Source organism: Neolamprologus multifasciatus, chromosome 7 (genome assembly GCF_963576455.1).
Source record: "Neolamprologus multifasciatus chromosome 7, fNeoMul1.2, whole genome shotgun sequence".
NCBI lineage: Eukaryota > Metazoa > Chordata > Actinopteri > Cichliformes > Cichlidae > Neolamprologus > Neolamprologus multifasciatus.
In genome coordinates this window covers 33612547-33635400 of record NC_140445.1, presented here as the reverse complement: position 1 = coordinate 33635400, position 22854 = coordinate 33612547, and the positions used below count along the sequence as shown (strand labels likewise).

The 22854-nt window shown below is 38.5% G+C and overlaps 1 protein-coding gene and 1 long non-coding RNA gene across 7 annotated transcripts in view; both read left to right on the top strand.

Annotated features, from left to right (window-relative positions):
• whrna (whirlin a) overlaps positions 1 to 22854 on the top strand; it is a 241723-nt gene that overhangs the window by 135629 nt on the left and 83240 nt on the right. The window lies entirely within an intron of this gene.
• LOC146514628 (uncharacterized) lies at positions 1169 to 16029 on the top strand. 2 transcript variants are annotated; one of them, XR_014875209.1, is made up of 3 exons: positions 1169 to 6623; positions 7925 to 15579; positions 15695 to 16029. It is a non-coding gene; the product is annotated as an uncharacterized LOC146514628 (long non-coding RNA). The 2 variants fall into 2 exon arrangements; XR_014875208.1 differs by having other exon boundaries at positions 7925 to 16029.

Genomic DNA, 22854 nt, shown 5'->3' with positions numbered 1-22854 from the left:
TACTGAAGCACAAACATGGGAACTGCGTTTTGTTTTTGTTTCTCCAATTCAGTGCTGACTGCACATGTTATGAATATGTGACAAGACATAAAAACAGATAAAGCATGAAAGCAACAACACATGACATGTTGCACATATTTCATTATTTATTTAATACAATTTATGCCAAAGTGCAGAAAGAGTGTGTGAGAAAATACACCCCATGATTCAGTAACTTGTAAAACCACCTTTAGCAGGAATTTTGGCCCACTTGTTTGACAACTTGCGCTTCAGTTCTTTGAGGTTTGTGATCATTAATTTATCTACTGCAGCTTTTCAATCAAAGTGAGGTCTGGACTAGGGATGCCACGATTAGTGAACTACTCACAATTATGTCAACTATCAAAATTGTCGACAACTAATCTAATAGTCGACGTGGCGTTTAAACTTTTGTGAGATCCTGAAAGACGCAGGAATAAGTAGTCAGGTTTAAGATTGTAATAACGGACTGAAACAAAAAGTGGCAGTAATGCATCTACAAGGATGCCAGCTGCCGTTAAACGCTGAAGAAGAAGAAGCAGTCTCCGGAATCGTAGCTGTGTCCAAATTCAGGGGCCGCATCCTTCGGAGGTGGCATTTGTAGGCCGATTACGTCACAGCGACTCGACGAAGGCTGTCCAAATTTGAAGACTCCTCCAAATGTGGCGAACAAATGCTTCCTCCTTTTCCCCAGATTTGAAAGATGGGTCATGTGTATCCTTCATGGCCCAACCTATCCCAGAATTCAGTGCATGGCCCAGCCAATTCCAGTTTCCAACAATGGCGGCAGCTACTTTTAATGTTACTCTTTCTGGGTCACAAAATTTAAAAAAAAAAAAAAAAAGGATATTTTCAGGCGAGAATGTAGCTGTATAAACTTCAAATATCTGCTCGATTTATCAAGCCATCTGTAACCCAGAGTAAAATCTGTTTCCTGCACTTATTCCTGCCATTGAATGCATCGCAGGTACATGACTCCAACCACATGACTTTGCTCAGCCAATCAGACGGCATGTGGGTCATAGTAAGCCTGTCCCGGCTTCCTCCTGTCAGATGCGTGGAGGTGTCTGTCGCTACCCGATCCGTACCGGAAACCCGATCGGTACCCCGCATGCGCAAATCTTACGTCACTTCCTCTCTTTGCCAACATTGGTCGTGTCCAAATTCATGGGCTGCATCCTCCTGAGGACCCGGCCTTCGCGGTCTATGTGGGCCGGGTCCTCAGGAGGTCGGGTAGGCCGGAAGTAAACGGCTATGGAATTGGACGGTCTAGCCTTCTCGATCTACTCCCGCCCTTAATTCAGAGTATTTCCGGTTGTCAGCGCCACGGCACGAAAATCGAAAATGGACCCCGAAATCTTTCTCCGTTTTTTGTGTTCATTTTTAATTATTAACGAGCTAACCCACATTCTCGCCTGAAAATATGTTTAAAGTTTATTTTGTGGCCCAGAAAGATTAATAAGAGTAATTTTAAAACTTAGTAGCGGCCGCCATTGCCGGAAACTGGAGCTTGGCTGGGCCGCGCTATGAATTCTGGGATATGGTGGGCCAAGAAGGACACACCCGACCCATCCTTCAAATTCGGGGAAAAGGAGGACGCATTTGTCGGCTGCATTCGGAGGAGTCTACGAATTTGGACAGCCTTCGGCGCGTCGCTGTGACGTAATCGGTCTACAAATGCGGCCTCAGGAGGATGCAGCCCATGAATTTGGACACAACCATTGTGGCATTCAATATATTTGAATGACATGGTTAGCGCCCAGTTAGCTCCTAGCATTTCTCAACAGCTCTGCCTCCTTTTCGACTACCGGAACATTTAAACAATGGATAATCCGTATCCACAACAAATTTTTGCTTTTCTCCTCAACAGAAAGCGTCCCCCGATTGAACAACAGCGCCGTAAAATAAGAACAATGGCGCCTAATGACAGAGTTAATAATACAGACTTTGTAATATGTCACGTGAAGATTCAGCAGCCAGATGAAGTATTTACTGGCAATTGACAGTGATAGCGGACATCATCATCACTATTCCAACAATCATCTCCACACAGACAAGCATAAACACACTCGATTATCACTAAATCAAATTTAACACACGTTTGTAATGACGCCAATTCAGTTTACAATAGGGTTCATTCGCTTGGTCAGCAGGTGGCAGTATCCTTGTACACTGGGGAGTAAACTGCCATTAAACGAACAGAAGAAGAAGAAAACCCCTGCACATGCGCGGTATGGATCGGGTAGACCCGATTTGTACGGTCCGACTTTGCACATGCGCAGTAAGGATCGGGGAGTCCTGATCCGTAACTATCTTTTTATTTTTCGTTTTTGTCTACATTATATTGAAATGCTTCATTATTGCAAACATGTTAAGAGATACTTATTATTCTTAACATCTTAACAGATACTCTGACCCGTAACTATCGTAAAACGCTACGACCGGAAGTAGACACCTTTCGCGCATGCGGGGTACCGATCAGGTTTCCGTATGATGATTTGTTGCGGATACGGATTATCCATTGTTTAAATGTCCCGGTAGTCGAAAAGGAGGCAGAGCTGCTGAGAAATGCTAAGAGCTAACTGGGAGCTAACCGTGTTGTCGCTACCCGATCCGTACCGGAAACCCGATCGGTACCCCGCATGCGCAAATCTTACGTAACTTCCTCTCTTTGCCAACATTGCGACATTCAATATATTTGAATGACACGGTTAGCGCCCAGTTAGCTCTTAGCATTTCTCAACAGCTCTGCCTCCTTTTCGACTACCGGGACATTTAAACTATGGATAATCCGTATACAAACAAATTCATGCTTTTCTCCTCAACAGAGAGCGTTTCCCGATTGAACAACAGCGCCGTAAAATAAGAAGAATGGCGCCTAATTACAGACTTAATAATATTGACTTAGCAATGTGTCACGTGAAGATTCAGCAGCCAGATTAAGTGTTTACTGACAATTGACAGTGATAGCGGACATCATCATCACTATTCCAGTCAATCATCTCCACACAGACAAGCATAAACACACTCGACTATCACTAAATCAAATTTAACACACGTTTGTAATGACGCCAATTCAGTTTACAATAGGGTTCATTCGCTCGGTCAGCAGGTGGCAGTATCCTCGTACACTGGGGAGTAAACTGCCATTAAACGAACAGAAGAAGAAAACATCTGCACATGCGCGGTTCGGATTGGGTAGACCCGATTTGTACAGTCCGACTTTGCACATGCGCAGTAAGGATCGGGGAGTCCCGATCCGTAACTATCTTTTTATTTTTCGTTTTTGTCTACAATGTACTGAAATGCTTCATTATTGTAAACATTTTAAGATATACTTATTATTCTTAACATTTTAACAGATACTCTGACCCATAACTATCGTAAAACGCTACGACCGGAAGTAGACACCTTTCGCGCATGCGGGGTATCGATCGGGTTTCCGGTACGGATCGGGTAGTGACACGTGTCATTCAATATATTTGAATGACACGGTTAGCGCCCAGTTAGCTCTTAGATAACTTAGATAAGTCACTTAGATAACTTAAAAATGTTCTTGTTTGGCTTTTTTCAGTGTCTTATTTATTAATTAAACAGAAGTGTGAGATGGTCGAGAATTTACTTCAGTGTTCTGTTATCTTTTAGGGAGCAAAGAGCAGACGGCTGAGTTATTAATCTCTACCGAGTCAATCTGCAAATTTGACTAAAAGTTTAATAAACTATCATCTTGTCTTTATTTTTAGGTAGCACATACTTTAAACACGTCAAGCTGTAAGCTAATGATAGTTATATAAGAGCAGATGCATGCTGGTGCAATAAGCTGTACATTTTGCATCCTTGTATGATCTGATTAGTCGACTAATCTGGAAAAAATAATTGGTGACTAGTCGACTCAAAATAATCATTTGAGGCAGCCCTAGTTTGGACCTTGGACCGCTGCAGCATGCCTCACATTTGACTCTAGAACATTTTGGTATACCAAAGAGTTCATGATCGACTCAAAATCAAGACTGTGAAATAAGGCCTGATTGTCACTCAACCACCCTTAAGCTTGAGAGTTTTGTTTTTGTGCTGATATGCTTTGTTTGGATTACTAGCTAAACATAGACAAACATCTGCACTTTGGTCTTGTCTGTCCAAACAACATTGTTCTAGTAGTTTGTGGTTTGTTTAGATGAATCTTTGCAGACCTAAGCTGTGCTGCTATGTTCTATTTAGAGAGAAGAGGTGTTTCCCTGGCAACCCTTCCAAAGGAGCCATACTTGTTCAGTCTGTTTCTATTCGTACTCTCAGCATTTAACAGTGAGATGTAGCTCTTGGGTTTTTTGCACTCTCTCTGACCATTGCACAGCCTGACCTCTGGGTGATTTTGGTGGGCAGATTGACAACTGTCATAAAATGCCGTCCACTCGTGAATAATCTTTCCTTCTGTAAAATGATGGACTTCAGAAATTGCCGTGTAACCCATCCAGGATTGGTGGGCAGCAGTATTTGCTTTCATCAATCTAGATCATTGCTGATGTTTTTCCTCCTCCTTTTTCCTCCTTTTTTCCCTCCTCGACATTGTGTTAACACACACCCGAATTGGGCCAAAAAACTGTGAAAACATGTGCTTTTATAGATTTTGTCACATTTTTTTGATTTGTTGATTTGCTACTTCTGCTCTTAATTCCTCTGGAATTGTGTGCTTAGTTTGTGACACACTGCTTCTGCATTTTGCCTTTTTATTTATTTATTTATTTGTGTTAAATAGATGATAACATGCAACCCTTGATAAGTTGCAGAAGACCTGAATGTTTAAGTCAGTGTTGATACACTTTCTATTATGACTTATTAAAATAGAAGGCAGACTGTAAATTGGCAAGTGCAGCAACAAAAAGGTTACACTCTCTCTTTTGGTGCATTTATTTAGATGCCAAGGACACTGTGTATCGATTAATAGAACAATACCTGCAGATTTATGGATGTTTTTTAAAGAAAGCTAACTTAAAAGAGCTCTTTTGAGTGACTAAACAGAAAGGTAAAAATAAGTATATGATTTTAAAATTACTAATGTGTTTATTGGGAAAAACAGGCAACTGCTTAAAAGAAGCTGACAGAAAGCTGCTTACATATCTCACATTTAATTTTTTCCAAGCATATTGAACAGAAACATAATTTTTGTTTAATCCAGAATTAGGTATTACATTGGTGTTATGTCCTTGTTTTTCTGTTCTTATGTGTGCAGCTGCTTTTCCACAGAATAAGAAAATTATCTGTGTGGAAATATTTTCCTTTGGCTGTTTTTAGTCTTTATAATCCCCTTCTGTTTCTGTTTTTAAAAATGTACATGTTTATAGTTTCAGTAACCAGAGATAGGAAAATGGCCAACAGAAGTGTCGCTGCCACAGCAAAAACGTTCCAAGAAATGAATGCCATATAATGTTTGAAACAGGATTACAAGTTAAAGTCGTGATCTGCGTAGTTGTCTGTGAGCTCTAAACTCTCAAACCTCTTATTAAAAACTTGGTTTAGGGACTCGTAAGGTTTTAGTTTTGCTAAGAAAGAATATAGTTAAAAACATTTGTCAATGGTCATGACTTTTCTTGTAAATGTCTAGCTGGGACTTCTTTACTTCCTGGTTACAAACTTCTGTAGGTAGCCCTGTGTCATATGCACAGTCCTTTGTGGTGAGTTTTCTGCTTTCATAGCTGAATCGAGTGACACCTCATATAGTGTTTAGTACAGCCTGGAAGCGTAAACAATGCACATTAAAGGAGACCTGTTTCGCTAATTTCCAGCTTATTTCTTAAATGTTGAAAACCACATTTCAAAATATCGCCTTTTAATCTTATACTGGGTCTGTATGCTGTATGCTCACAGCTAGAGCTGTGCATCTGAGATGAGAATATCCAGTTTCATTTGCATCATACAGAGCTAAGAGAGAAAAAAGTCGGGTCTGCAGCCAAACATTTAAAGCAGTCTGAAATCTGAATCATTTGTCCATGTGCTGATCTCATTTTTAAAAACCTTTGTCCATGTTCAATGCAAGTCTCCACCTCTATAATCATACTAACGCAACATAAAATAGGTAAAAGCGCAACTACTCCTCTCTAAAATGGTGCACCTGTGCAAAACCATTCTTTTCTTTTTAAAGTTTTAGTCTTGCCACACATTCTGATGTTCATTCTTGATAAAAGTCTACTGGTACTATGATTCTAATTAAATCACAGATAGTTTTGTTTTGGGTTTTTTTAGTAAAAGAAGCTTTCTGTATGTGGAATCACTGGTTAATTGGGTAGGTGAGCCATAAAAATAATTTTTCAAGTATTTTGATTGTCATAAATTTAAAGAGGAAACACTTTGACTTCATCAATGATTAGAGTCATAGAGCATAAAAAATGGATGGCTTGCACTTGACAGAAGTGGACAGCACTTGAGGCTTGGCGCCAGGATAGAGTGGATGAGGGGGCAGTTAAAAATGGTGAAAGGGTGAATCTTTTTATATAGTAAAACAACACATCATGCTATTCCTGTTTCTGCTTTTTCCCATGTATGTAAAAAAAATATAGTGGCATTTTAACTATACGTGAGCAATTCCTGCACTTTTGCACTTACGGTTGTGGGTAGAAGTTAATGTAACCCATGGTTATTTTATTGCCAATTGTATTCCATTTTTATTCTAATTTGAAGTGTTACTGTTTTGTTAAGTTCTGAGTTTTCCCATGTACCGTGAATGCACCATAGCGCGTGCGTGGTGACTTTCTTTCACTGCATCCGCCTGCACGGAGCTAGATGCGCAAAGCTGTGTGGAGATTCAGTCTGTAACGTGTTGCGCTACGGAATTAATGTTTTCTTTGAAGAATATCCTGGTGAGTCTCATGGTTGCAGTTTAAGTTGTGATTCACAGTCCAGTTCTGAGCATAAAACCAGTCAGGATACTATGCTTGTCAGAAATGTGATATTTGTCTTAGAACCTGCTAATGATTGCTTAGCTGTGTTAGCCTGTGGAAAGTATGCTAGCGTACCCACATGTGCTCCCTGGGCTAATGCGTTTATATGTGATGTTTTAGCTAACACACCACGGAGACACTTTTCATGCTTCATGATTTGCAGTGAAATGTATTTTTGTTGTTGATAAATTGTTATTGGCCAATAAGAACTGTATAGATGTGTGATGTGTGGGGAAAAAAAAGGGATAATATTAGAGGAAGACATGTTTTATTTTACAAGTGAAGTGATTGGACTGCACGTTGTGTGCAGACTGGTTTTTTATGTGGTAGAAATCTGCTGCAAGGACCAAGCGGTGCCATCTAAGGACTGGATGCCACTGGAGGTGCCTAGAAAGGACGTTCTCAATCTGAAGGCCACCTGTTCCCTTGGAGGGTGGTAGGATACAACGGTTTGCAATTTTTTTTTGGATTAACGTTTTTCTGAGATCTCAGGACGCTTTATGTTGTTACTTTTTCCTTTTTTTGGGTCAGATCTGATTCCACTTAACAAAAAGAAACTGGTGAAAAAAACGAACCAGTGACTAAAGACAATTAACACTTACTAAGAACACTGAATACTAAGTGCACTGAACTGAAATGGACAGCCTACCTAAACCATTTATGGACACTTTAAGTGATATATTGTACATTGTTGAGATTTACATGTTTGAGATTATTTAAATGTTTTGTTCATGTCTATGTTTTGGACCATTTAAATGTTGAATACACTCAAATCACTTTTCTTCCTTTAAGTTGTCGTCAGTGTCTCATTCTGAGTGGAGGGATATTCCTTCTTTAAGTTGAGTTACCACTGCCAGTCTCCTTACGATCCTAACTGAACCCAATGAGTAGATTCTCAAATACTGTTTTTTTCCTTGACTTTGTATAACAGATTACTGCGGATTCGACTGATTTTGGACTACTCAGTTAAAAAGGGTGACATTAACATATCCTAAGCATAAATGTCATGGTAATTTAGGGTATTTAATGAATTCTTTGAAGTTTTGTTTTCCAAGTGGAATGACTGTACAGCATATTTCTTTAGTTACTTTAAAAAACAAAAACTGGGTGTACAAGACCCCTGCGTCACTCTGGCGACCTGTCCAGGGGTGTAACCTGTCTCTCTCCCTGGGAGCTGGGATAGGCTCCAGCTCCCTCACAACCCTAACAAGAATAAGCGGAAGGGGATGGATGGATGGATTGACAAGAGCCGTTTCTAAACAACTGCAGATTCCAATGCACATTGATCCCAAACAAACATCAAAACTGGTTTTGGAAGGGATAAAGCAGGCTAATATTAAGCTTCTGGAATGGCCTTACCAAACTCCCGACATCAAATCTATTGAAATCTATTGTGGATTATCCTTAAAAGTCAAGTCTATGACAGGAAACCAGCTAATTTAAGATCTCCAGCATTTCAGCCAAGAATAGTGAAAGAAGAGAAATATGCTTCTTGTCAATGGTAACTAAAAGTCTCTGATGGAGGTGCAGCTTGCTAAGGGACATTTAACCAAATACTAATGGGGGTGTATGCATATATTTGAACATGCATATATACTGTGTGTGGATTAGAGAAAATCCAGCATAAATTCAAATGTGTTGTTCTTGTTCTTGTTTTTTTAAGTTGTTAAAGATGTATGCTGTAAATCATTACACACTCGAAAAAGAGCAGTTAAAATAAATCATTAAAAGCCCCAAATTACCATGACATTCATGCCCATGATATGTGTATGTAAACCTATAACCGGAACTGTATTTCAGTGTGTAGGTGACAGTGACATGTTAACAGTGACCGTGAGTTTAATATTAACCATGCTCATTGCCTAATTTGTAATGTTTATACCTTAAAAAACAAGGCAAGTTCAGGGTGGTGGGAATACCAAATTTTAATAACGTTGTCATCTTTACTGTCTTGTCACTAGAGAAAAACACCTATAATCAGTGTTTTTTCTTGAATATAGGTATTAAAGTGCCAGTAGTAGTATTTGTTGAGGTATTTAAGTCTAGACCAGCTTGGTGGGTCTATGAAACAATATTGCACCCCATTGTGCCATGCCACCAGTTTGGTTATAATTACATCAGTACATCTGTGTTATGCAGTCTGGATACTGGATAAATCCATTTTTCTGTGTAATACAATGCAATGACAAACAGAATCACTTTGTATTTACATATAAAAAAATCGGACCAGTGTTTGCGATGTTATTCTAACATCTGTAAGTTTGGATGACGTCTACTGTAGTTTTGGTTTGAACACCCAAAAGAAACTCCATAGATTCTAGTTCACGTAATGGATTTGTTTTGGGAACGATCCATGTCCTCCTATCAACAGGAGTTCTTTGTTGAAATGTGATGGTACACAACAGAAAGTGCTCCTGCTGGTCTGATAACAAATGATCCGACTATTTACACCGATCTGAACTTTTGGCCACACGTTTATATGTCACTGTGGTGCGGACGGATTATCTGATGGGAGTCTGGAGCAGTGGGTTATTAGTATGCTCACACATGATCAGCCTATCAGGTTTAAATGCTCAGATTTCACTCAGTGCGTCTTGCTGTGCTGCACTTCACTGCTGTCAAAGTTGCATCATTAAGATGTTTTTCCTGCTCTGCTTATCAGCTTGTTTTGAAAAAGAAGCAGTCTTCAAAAGTAATTCTTCTGTGTGGTTAGAGGAATTTCTCTTTTTAATTTTTTATGTTCTAAAACTTTTGTCTCATGAGTCCAGAGAATATTGTTTTATCTTGGGAATCATCAAGATGGGGTTTCTTCTTTTTTTGGCAAATGTGGGGTTTTTGCCTTGGAACTCCTCCATGGATGCTATTTTTCCCAGTTCCCTCCATCTTATTGAATCATGAACACTGACCTTAATCGAGGCAATTGATACCTGCCAGGCTTTAGATGTTATTCTTACCTCCTTTGACCTCTTGGATAAATCTTCTAGAAAGGGTCACCACTGTTCTAACGGTGGCCCACCAGAGTCCCAAAGGGTTTGCAACATTTTCCAGACTAATATATGTGTGTTACTTTGTTTTTCAACTGTTTCTTTAGATCATCACGTGGTGTGTTGCTTTTTGAGATGAGAAATTGAGTCCATTTATATATGTTATCAGGGGGTGATACTTTCTTTTTCACATAGGCCCAAGTTGAATAGTTTCCCCTTAGTAAATTAAATCATCACTTAAAAGGTGCATTTTGAATTTACTCAGGTCAAATATGCAAGAAAAAGAAATCAGGAAGGTGACAAATACTTTTTCACAGCACTCCACAAAGTGGGATAAACTAAGTCCAACTCTTTAACCGCAAACACAATAGAAATGCATGTCTGGAAGAAAATTGCTTTTTAATTTCTTAAACAGAAGTTGTAAATGTCAGAGGCAGGCTGAGTTTATAACAGCAGGCGTTGAAACTGTCAATCTGGCTGTCCATCCTCAGCCACGCAGCAGATATCAGAGCCTTCTGTGAGCGCCTAAATCCTCTTAACACAGCAGTACTTTCCAAAATGACCATCAGCACACACCAGGATTTAGCAAGTTAGACGATGCTAATTATTTACTAATGAAATGTGTTTCGCATGCAATATGATTTCCCAGTTGTTGTCTTTTTAATGAGAAACCTGGTTATTTAATTTCTGTGTAGATGGCATTTAACACGGGTTTCTAATCATATGTGCAATTGTGTCTACAGTTAAAATTACTTCTACAAACCAAGAATATTCAGAAACCTGGATCAGGTGTTCAGATGTCACATTATTGATTCAAACCTGGATTAAATTTTATCCAGCTTTCTGGAAACATGTTAGATGCATAACACAAATAGGATACTCCAAAACTCCCACCATGTCATAGAATAGTAATAGCATAATTACCTATTTTAAACTTTTATTTGGAGTGAAAAAAAAAAGATTGTCCTTATTTTATTAAGAAAAAGATTTTTAACATCTGTAACTATTTTCTACATGACGTTTTTAGACCAAATGTAGCTTTCCTTTGAAGGTCAGTCCTGTCCAGTGAAGCTATAAAATAATACTTCATTTTTGGCCAAGATCATGTCTTAAGTTTGAAATATAAAATTTCATCCTACAAAATAAGGTTAGTCATTAATCTATTTTTAATTCACGAGTTAACCTTTAAGAAGTTTCAAAAAGCCCCAGAGAGAAGATTTGATTAATTCGTTTTTACATCTCAGATCTTCTTGAACAAAACAAGGGCTGCACTTGGATCAAATTTACCTGCTTTCTGGAACACGTTTTTCAGTTTGAATAATGTGTAGCCTGAACATCATGTCTGAAAATCGGCACACCTTTTTATTTGAGCTGGTTGGTCAGCCTCTCCTCCCAGAGTCCTTTTTTTAATAAGTTGTGGTACATGCCATTTCACCAATTGATACAGCCAACTTAAGTTATGAGGTGCTATAGAGGTTACTTCTATAGCACATTTTCAACAATATAACTTGACCAATGTGTTGTACAAGTTAAACAAAACAAACACTATATATAACTTTAACTTTAGCCTGCATACAGTTAATGCTGCCTCTGAGAGCCACTTTGCAACCCTCCTCCACTGCAGCTTCTTCTTCTTATGCTGTGTTTTCCATAAGCAGCATCACGTCTGTTGCCATTGATCCTTCTTTTCCTGCATGATGAAGTATAGAGAGATTGTAGAACAAATCTCTGCTGCAAAATCTAATTTACTGCAGATGAAAACAACTACAGTTGTTTGATTTAAGCAGTCCTGACCTAAGTATAATCAATATATGCCCTGCTGAAAACTATTCTGCTCATTCAGCAACATGCCATGAGACTCCAGATAATTATAAGGGTAATTACTAAGGAACACCTCAATACATAAGAGAAGAAAGGGGGGGGGGTGCTATATCACAGTTTGATAGTTCATTTGAATTCTAGGGTCAGCTTCTTCGGGTGTTTGGATGGATGTTATGACTATGGATTAGTTCCTCACAGTGGCAGTAATATTCTGAAGTCATGTTTTAACAAAACATCCTTATTAAGGGGTTCTTTGGCTCCACAGTTGAATTTCATTTAGCTTTATAAAACACAAAGGTGCAAGTTAAAAAATGTGCAGAGTTACAGATGGTGGATAAGCACTCCTGATGTTGGTTAGCCTCACATGTGCCTGGATGTAGAGGACAGAGCATACAGAGATAAAATGAAGGGAAAGAAAAAAGTTGAGTGTAAAGAACGAATATATGGGAGATACACAAGGTGAGGATTAGGAAAAGACAATGGAGAAAAGAAGAAATAGAAGAGGAGAAAATTAAACATAAAAAAGGAAGGCAAGCAGACAGTGTGGGCTAGGGGAAAGTACAATGAAAGTCAGACTGCTAAAGTAATAAAAGAATCAGGAAATTAGTTGTTAAAAGCAGCCCATATAATCATGAGCAATACAAAGAAAGTTAGGGAAGCCAAACGGCCTAATTAAAGTTTAATCATTTCCAATAAAGGTCTCAAACAGAGATAAATGTGATGTCTTTGGCACACTCTTTCTGTCCGCTTGTGTGTTGGAAGAAGCTACAAATCATCTATAAACTTGAATCTATTTGAAGTCAGTATCTGGACGCTCTGACATTCTTCTAACCTCCAAGGGACTGAAGGAAATAGAAGGAAATCCAGGAGACCTGAAGAGATTGGAGACAGGCAGCCCACACTGTTTCTACCACTTCTCATGTGATTGAGCAACCCTGAATGCAGCTGTGATTGCGATACATCTCTGAGCCAGCATGGCCTGTAAGATGTGATGTGATATGACTACAGTTTTACTGCTGTGTCACTGATTGTGTTACATGATTCTGGGACATCTTAAAATAAAATAAAATACATAAAAAAAATGTCATAATCGCTAATATTGGATTCGAAGCTTTAAAAGTGTTCTAGGGTAAACTGATTTTAGACAAGAAGGTGGAATTTTATGTTAAAAGCTAACCCCTGCAGGCTTGGTTAGCACATTACATCTGTAGTCACAGATATATACAAATTGTGGATACATAACTATAATCTTACTCCTCAAAACTGGAGGACAGACTTGCAGATGGTTCTTTTTCGTATAATTAACTGCACAGAAAGCAAAAATAGTTGTAGTAGAAATGCTTCAAAAGGCTCCAGCAACAGAAACAACATTGAGAGGTCTGATTTTAATTATTACGTTTTTACATGTAGACTTCTAGTGGCATAGCTCATGTTAAAATATAGTAATTTATAGTTGTATTAACTAATATTTACTAGACCTTCACTAAAAAGAGTGACAGTCGTCTTTGTCAACTGGAGCAGCTTTCAGTGATGGTTATCAGTGTTTTGCCAGTATTTTGAGCAATGCACATGAAGAAAGTACTTAATCCAAGCTGCCCACCTTCCATTTTTCTAACTGAAAAAGAAATTTTAGACACAGTCTGACTTTGAGCTATAGTTGCAAGAATCTTTAAATATGATTCAACAGCCGTTTAGAGAGAGAATGACCTGATATCTTAGAGTGAGCGACAGAAAAGGAAGCATTTAAGTGAAGGAAGTGCCTGAGAAAGCTGCTTCCCTGTTCTCAATGTAGCTTTAGGGATCAGTGGTTTGTGGCTGCCACTTTATCCCTGTATCTCCCCTTTCTGTCCACCACCATTCAGAGCTGAGCTGTCTGACCTGGACTGTTCATCACAGAGCTCTGATAATGTCAGATGAATCTTTGACAATAGTCCCAATCGAACAGCTCTAGTATGACATTTCAGAGGTAGTGTAATAGTCTGTCTCCTCGCCTCTTCTGTTTTCTGTCACTGCTCTGCAGCAGGTACATATTTGTACCACCCAGGACATGTTGAGGTTTGTAAAACCCTCCTGTGAAGTAACAAAGCTGTGCTGCGGATGGTATTTAAAGACTGGAACACACAGTATTAACTATCATGAGAGCCAAAGTCATGACACCCCAGTAGGGATGGGTTTTGTTTAGGTTTTATCCGATACCGGTGCCAAACTGGTACTTTTGAAATGGTGCCGGTGCTCAAACCGGTGCTTAAAGAATGGAAAACACAAAATTGGTCCAAAAACCTCTCATGTTTAGCTGTGTTTTTGTTTTTTTTTTAAAGATAACAATGTTAGCCTTTTCTGCAGCTATAGGGCATATATGGTATCACTCTTGGCTGGAAGCAGTGCTTAAACAATGGAAAAAACACAAACTTTGTCCAAAAACCTCTCATGTTTAGCTGTTTTCCACTTTTTCTTTGGTCATTTTAGCCTTTTTGGCCAGGGTGAAGGGAGTATCTGCCATCAAACAAGAAGACAGCCACATGTAACTACCACGGTGTTTGCTAGTTCACCTTACATGCATTTATGTAATAATGTGGTTAGCTTACTCAAAGTAAATTACACACAACAACATGAAGCTACTCATGCAGAGAAGAACGGCTGCTGCTGCTGCCATCATCATCCGTCATCATTTCTGCTACACTGGCAGGGCTAGGGGCCAGGACTCTCCTCTTTGGGTTTTTGGGGGATGTTGTTAACTCCGGGTCCGATAACAGGCACCACACCCGCAGTAGATGTGCTCGGTGTGAGGTCTCGCAGCAAGCTATCAAATACGGCTCATTTCTCGGCTTTAAAAAAAAAAACGCTATGCATCGGCCAGGTATTTCATCGGATTTGAGGTGTTACCTCCTTTGACAGTATCACAGTATCAGCTTAAAGCACTTGTTGCAGGCTGCTGAGTTTGCATATTTTGCTGTGAAGTACAGCCAGACTTTTGACCGCTTTGCCTTGGGCATTTCTAATCTGTAGCTCTGCTCTAAAAGAACGTACGTACCTGGGCCCGCCTACTACCCCCGGAAACGTAAAATGATTGGCTAGAATCTAAAGTGTGTCATTCCATACCAGTTGGTGGCAGTAATGCACCTTTCAGTTGTTTGCCAACCGTCAATACAAATGTAAGGAAGAAGAAAGTGTATCACAACTCAGGAAAAAAAAGCACCGAGATTGACCCTGTGCACGAGAAAATGCTAACTTCCTGGTTTGAGACCGGATGTGGGGTTGTACATTTCCGGTAGCTTTATTTTGCGGTCAATCGCTACTGCGAAGATATCCTCCAAAATCATTTCCACAACTCGAAAACGGAAAGATCGCGTTAAGTTACAAAGAGCAGGAGGTGGGAACCCTCACCACTGATGTGTCATAAAAAATCTAATGATCAATTTTGACGTTTAAAGAGTTTAGATCAATCAGTGTTTACATCACTCAACACAAGCAGAACTGCATTACTGCAGCAGAAGACACATCGTCCACATTCAGAAGCACATCTCTGTATAGTGACTGGTCTTATGATTTAAACAGGCAAATGTTCAGCATTCAAACTACAGGTGAAGAATAGTCAAACCAGATGTTTCCCGTTATGTCGATATCAGCTAGTCAAGTACACACCTACACAGCATGTTAACACACCGTGAAAAAGAGCCACACAAAAAATGAATGATTGCTGGTAACGGTTTCTATACATTAGTATGTACGAAGGTATGTTGTGACTTACCTTCAAAATTACAGTGGTCCCTCGCTATAACGAGGTTCACATTTCACCTCGCTGTTTCGCAGATTTTTTAGTGCAAGTTTGCATGCTTTTTTTTTACATCACATTGTGTCCTGCGTCCTGATCGCTGCAGACGATCTCCTCCGTGACGTCTCTCCTGTACAGTACAGAATCGCCTCATCGATCCCTGGCAGTGTGACTCTGAAGTGCAGTGCTGTATGTCCACGATGTCCACGAAACGTTTTGCACCGTCAAAAAATAAAATTGGCTACTTGATTTCACCTATCGCTGGTTATTTTTAGAACATAACACCCAGGATAAACGAGGGACAGCTGAGAAATATAACATTTGAATCCCTTTTCTATTTTGCTCTGAGGCGCAGGGATAAATATCAGTTCAGTTCAGTTCATTTTTATTTCAAACATTTCAAACATGAGCCTTCACAATCATTACAATATATTATTCCATTATTTGTTTGAAAAGGAGTAGGTAGAAGTATTTACTTATTTGTCCCTACCCCCTCAAGTTTTACCTCTCATTCAAAAAAATTATTATTTTTTTTTAGTCTTAAATTAAACAAACAACATATGAAACAAAAGTAAAGCAAAACAAAACAAAACATACATAAATCAAAAACAAGAAATTAGCAATCCCCACCACAGTATAGTTTCTTTCATATGAAAAATACAGAAGGTGTATATTTGCAGATACACAAATTATGGAAAAACAAACAACCAAAACAAAACAAACAAACAAAAAACCCCAAAAAAGAACCACAACACCATTACCAGCAACATTACCGTCCTGGGTTAACCCCGTTTTCTTCATTGTTATACTTATTTAAAATCAAGTTTTTATATTTTACTTTAAACTGTTTTATGTTTTTACTGTCTTTTATTTCTTCTGTTAGACTGTTCCATAATTTAACTCCTGCAATTGAGATAGACATCGTTCTTAAAGTTGTTCTAGCACTTTGTATTTTTAAATTCCATTTCCCTCTTAAGTTATACCCACCTTCTCTTTCTATGAACAATTTACAGATTTCTTTTGGAAGCAATTTATTTCTTACTTTATACATTATTTGCGCTGTTTTAAGCTTCACCAAGTCTTGGAATTTAATAGCTTGCATTTTGACAAAGAGTGCATTTGTATGGTCCGTGTACCCCACATTATTTATTAATCTAATGGCCCTTTTCTGTATTACAGTTATTGTTTGTGTGTGTATAGGAATTTCTTTCACCTAGATATTAATGACATTATTTATTGTATTAACATGTCTGACACTCATACTGTAAGACAAATGGTAGGGGGTGTAGCAAGGATGTTGGGGGGGAAACAGGAACTCCAGAGGACCAGTCTTTTGTCTCTTCGAGGATTCTGGGAAGTAGCAAGGGAGTGTGAACCTTGAGGTGTGAAACAGCTGTGTACTGCCTTTTGTTCCTGGAGAAGGTATTTAACTGAGAGCCATGCTAGGCTCAGTGAGACTCTGCTGACCGTCTGTCCCGCGGCCATGGGGGCTCCACAAGCTTGTTTGTATGTGTGCTTGGATTAAAGAATGTTAGCTACCGCTCACCGCTCGTCTGCAGGCTTTATTTAAGTGGAAAACTTCCACAACATGTGTTACTTTTGTATGTATTTCCCCAGACCTCTACACAGTAGCTCATATATGGCAGTAGTAAAGCACAGTATAAAATGTGCAGTGCTTTCTGATCTAGCATATGCTTTGCTTTCCCCAGGACGGCAATGCCCCGTGCCAGTTTCCCCCGAACATAAGTAATATGTGGCTTCCAACTTGTGGTCAATGATCACCCCAAGAAATTTTATTTCATTTACTCTTTCTAAATATACATTGTCAACACATATTTCTACTTTGATGTTTCTCTTTTGGTTTCCAAACAACATAAATTTGGTTTTATCTAGATTCAATGATAATTTATTTATATCAAACCACTTCTTTAATATACAGTAGTTAATTCCTGTGTGATCACCTCCAAAACCTGTGGCAATTCCACACCTGAACACAGTATATTTGTGTCATCTGCAAATATTACAAACTTTAAAATCTCCGATACTCTGCAGATATCATTTAAGTACATAATAAACATTTTTGGACCTAGTACTGAACCTTGAGGTACTCCACAAGCTATATCCATCAAATAAGATTTATATTCATTTATTTGTACATATTGTTGCCTATTCCCAACATAGCTTTTTAACCATTCCAAAACCACTCCCCTAAACCCGTACTTTTCCAGTTTTTTTAATAGAATTTCATGATTAACAGTATCAAATGCCTTCTTTAGGTCTAAGAAAACGCCGAGCGCATACCTCTTATTATCCATACATTCCGTTATCTTTTCCATTAAATCTATTAATGCCAAAGCTGTTGATCTGTTGCTTCTGAACCCATACTGACTCTCTGTCATTAATTCATATTTATCCACAAAACTGTCAAATCTTTTTATGAAAAGTTTTTCCAGTATCTTAGAGAACTGGGAGAGTATTGACACTGGTCTATAGTTTGTAAAATGATGCCTTTCACCGGTTTTGTAAATGGGAATAACTTTAGCAACTTTCATTTTTTGTGGAAAAACCCCTTTTTGAAACGACAAGTTGAATATATATTTTAATGGTTTTACAATACCATCAATAACTGTCTTTACTGTTACCATATCAATATCATTCCAGTCTGTACTGGTTTTGTTCTTAAGTCCTCTAACTATGTCATAAATCTCTTTCTCTTCCACTGCTCTTAAAAACATTGAGCTACTATTCCTTTCAATATTTTCACCAGTGTCCCTTTCTATTCCATCAACCTTTATTTCTTCTGCCAGTTTTGGCCCTATGTTTACAAAGAATTCATTAAAGCCATTTACTATCTCTTCCATGTTATTAATACTTCTTGTCCCTTCTATAAAGTACCCAGGGTAATCATTATTCCTTGATTCATTTTTGATTATACTGTTTAATACATTCCATATATCTCTTGTGTTATCTTTATTGTGTTCTAACCTTTTAATGTAATACTCTCTTTTACAGGATCTCATTATATTAGTTAATTTAATGAGACATGTCAATGAACATCATTTACAGATATATTGGGTAAATGCCCAAAACATCTATAGAAATGTAAATCGCCGCTTGATTCATTCATTTGCTTAACTTGTTTTGGACCGTAAACCAGGCGCGAATAGGACACCGGAAACAAAGCTCCTCACAGGAGTTTCCGCACAGGAAGTAGCATATGCTAACGTGCACATAGTCAGTAAAGCACCAAAATAAAGCACCGAAATGTGCGCTGCTTTTGGTCTGGTTACTACTGTTTATGTCAGAACGATACCGGTACCCATCCCTACACCCCAGTTTTGAAATCAACATCCTTTTTTTACCCCTAATGCTAATGTAATTATAGCCCTAAAAATGAAACACTCGAAAAAACAAAAAAACTGTTGGACACATTTAGGTGCCCAATTACATCAGTACATGAAGCCTGTCATTAACAATGCCACAGCTTGGAAAATGATTTGGGGGTCTTATTATTGTTAATTTTGTTATTTTGTCCACTCTCAGATGACTTCAGGTACTGTAATATTGTCTCATCCAGACTTTACTTGAAGTTAGTCATCACAGATTTTGAAGTATGGATAATTTGGATAATTGTCCTGTTACAGCACCTGTTGTTAGACAGGTTTTACTGAAATCCATCTGTATCATACCACTGGCTGCTCTTCTGCCAAAGCTGAATATTTTAATCTCCAGTCTCAACAGCTGGTAAGGCATTCTTTTCATCAGATGAACTTCTGCATTTGAACTTCATCTGTGTACAAAACGTTTTTCCAAAATGCCTTATACAGATGTTTCTTTGTAGACTTCAGAAAAGGGCTTTTGTAATTAGATTTTGGGTAAGGTTTCTTTCTGATCACTGTTACTTGTTGAGCTTCTTCGTACACCAACACCACACAGTAAAACGCTGCACTGCCGCTCCTGTGCCAGCTCAGGTCAATGTCATTACCATGTCCCAGGTTATGGCAAGCTAGTCTCCAAGCAGATAAGCCAGCAACTTCTACCACTGCCTGAACTTCCTAAAATAGGCTTTGCCCCAAAACGGGGCAGTACACTATGGCAGACCCAGATGGCATCTGACAAAATGGTAGCGTTTTGGGGGTTTTGCGAATGGTTCCTCGTCTTACAACTCTTGTCCTTCATATCTTCTCGTAACTGCCATTTCTTAATGGCAGATTGGACAGTAAAAATTGCATGCCAGAAACCCTTTTATATCTTGTTTTTATAGCTTTCCTCGTTCTTGCAGCCATCAAAAGCATTGATTTTCAGTCACTTTCTCAACAAAGTCCATGTTTGCTGAGCATTACTGCAAAGTTTGAGGAGTCAGATGACTTCTTCAAGCGCTGGAAACGTCCTCAACCAACGACTCTTAATGATAACTTTTGCCTCCATCCACAACTGTTACATTTTTTACCTGCTCATGATATAAAAAGTAAAAAAGACACATTTGAAGAAATGCTTTTTTTCGTCAGACTGCGTTTCTGTGATCAGAGTCACCTCGGGAAAGCAGAAAGAAAAGGAGCTGGGGACAGAGCCAGAATAGATTTTTTGGGGGAGCAATTAGTGTGAGCAGAGGAAGACAGAGGATATGATTCATCACTTACCACTTGCCAAATGATGCACTTTAATTAGCATTTAAATCTTTCTACAAATGGAGACTATACTCTCTTTTAAGAATTATTTGTAAAGCAACACGGAGGAGAGGGAGAATAATTGTTAGTGGTCTGTTAGACACTCTGTCATGCATTACAGTACACATTTACTTGTTTAATTGTTGCATGTTACATTGCAGAACTGCTACATGACTAATGCGTTGCATTCTCCGGTGACAGTCACATTACTGCACTGGAATAATATGGCATACTGCAGGTTCACAGCCATTATGAAGCAAATTGCTCGAGTGATTACGGTCAGCATTCATCTTTTGTTCAAAGGTTTCTAACTGTTTTTGATATGTGGATGGGCAAGATGGTGGAAGGCAAGGTTGAAATTCTCTTTGAATCTCTAGCAACTGTGAGACAGATACACTTAAGACAAAAAAAGAAAGAAAATAGTTGTTAGGAGACATGTTTTACATATGCCACAGCAGTGCCACCAAAATCACATGAAGGTCTGCACTCTCTGGGCATATGTACACGACAAAGGAACCACTCTGTACCTCCGTCATGTTAGAAAAAGAATTGTATTCATCTTCAGAAGTAAATCAGGTTTAACAAAGGATTTTTTTGTGTGTGTTCTTGTTGACGGGACAGTAAGAGTGAAAAATACCCCACAACCCACCAAAGCAGCCACAAATGAACAATACAAAATAGACTGTGCATGTCCCTCCATTCCAAACCTTCACAGCTTCAACAAACAGTCTAATCACTGTAATCCTGACCTGCAAATTAAATCAGTGACTGAATCCCATTATGACATTTATCCAACACTGTGAAACAAGTGAAATAAATAAGAATTTCCTCAATTTTCTTAGTTTTACGAGTGTAAAACTTCAAATTTGATCAAGCTTGCTTTACATTTTTATTTATGATTCTTGGACTTGGGCTGCTTGAATAATTAGTCATGATAATAATCCTTGCATTTTATAATTGGCCTTCCTGCAACAAGTGACAATACCTTATTTCATTCTCCAAAGGTATTGTGATTATCAGAAAATCAGATGAATTAACCCTGTATTCATCTAAAGAGTAAATAAAACTGGCAAGATCATTTTCTCCTGTGGAGCCCCAACATAGTCAGCACTGACTCAAAATAAACTAGAGAATGCATGTGCACGGTGACACAGAAACATTTAAGCCAGTGGAAACGTCTCTCTGCTATTCAAAATAGTTTTAGGACGAGCATCGCAAAGAGATTCCTGCAGACTGTCTAACTTGCAAAAATATATTTATTTGCAACATTTCTGTACTAGAACTTCGTCAGGCTGCGTATAGTCAATGTGCACTCTACAATTTATTCACATCTATGTACCCGATGCAGCTTGATGTTTCTCTATTTGTACTTTGGACTGTGGTTGGTTTTAATTGAATTTTTTCAATAATTAGATTAGATAAAACTTTATCGGGTGGGTTCCTCCGGGAAATTTGGTAAATGTTGATTTTTATGTCTGTTTGAAAGATTCATTTCATTTTTACATGGTGTAATGCAGTGGTTCTCGAACTAGGGAATAGGCCCCATGCTGGGGCACAAAAAATGTTGCAGGCGAGGCGTGAATGATGAGGGAAAATCACAGTCAAGGTAAACTGGATGAATGAGATTTTTATCGTCCAATTAAATAAGACTTTGCTGGCACTGTCATGCTGACCTTAACATTAAGTATTCATTTAATATTTATCCACTCATTCATACATAAATGAATGAATAATAACCAAAAAGTCCTCTTTTTACTGAAACACTGACCTGTGAATCATTCAAGCATTTAAAAAAGGCACCAAACACAAGGGTTTAAATGGTGTTCTGTCTATAAATAAGAGACAGCTTAAACAAAGAACCAGTTTTAAATTGTATCTTTGGACACTTTGTTTACTAGCAGCTGGTTGCAAAGGGACATCATTTGTTCCCGTTTCTTAAGCTGAACTATGAGGAATGCCAACGATAACTCGGTTTGACAGGAATAAAATAGTATTTTTGCACCAACAAGGTGATTCCTAAAGAGCTATTAGCTGAAAACTTGGTATATCTTGGCATACTGTGTTGTGACCTTGTGTCAAACTCGACAAACTAGACTGGAAACTGGACAAGCGGGAGATAAAAAAACAAACAATCTACTCCAGATGAACAGTATCTGAAAGTCATGTCCTGTAGAAATAGGAAAGAGAGATGTACCTGGTCCTTGGTCTGAGGTTGGACAAAGTGCTCAAGAACTGGACTAAAAATCATCATCAACAGGAGTGATGAAATTTGATATCAGTGGTTCAAATTGTGTACGGAAGAGGTCAGGTGAGAGGTGCAACAGTAAGTGTCTACTGTCATTTGTAAAACATGGTGGAGGCTCTGTTGTGGTTATTGGCTTCATTTCAGTCAGTTGTGTTGGGGATCTTGTCAGAATTGAGGAAAAAGTACCATCAAATTTTGATCCACCATGCAATACTGTCTGGAAAATGTCAGATTAACAACATCTTAATTTTTTAGAATGACAATGATCCTAAACACACTGCCAATGCAGTAAAGCGCACCTGAATAGAAAAACATAAAATGAATGACTAGCAGTCATGGACTGGCCTCCCAGAGCCTGAGTCACAACATTATTGAAGCACTGTGGGATCATCTTGACAGAGAACAGAACAAAAGG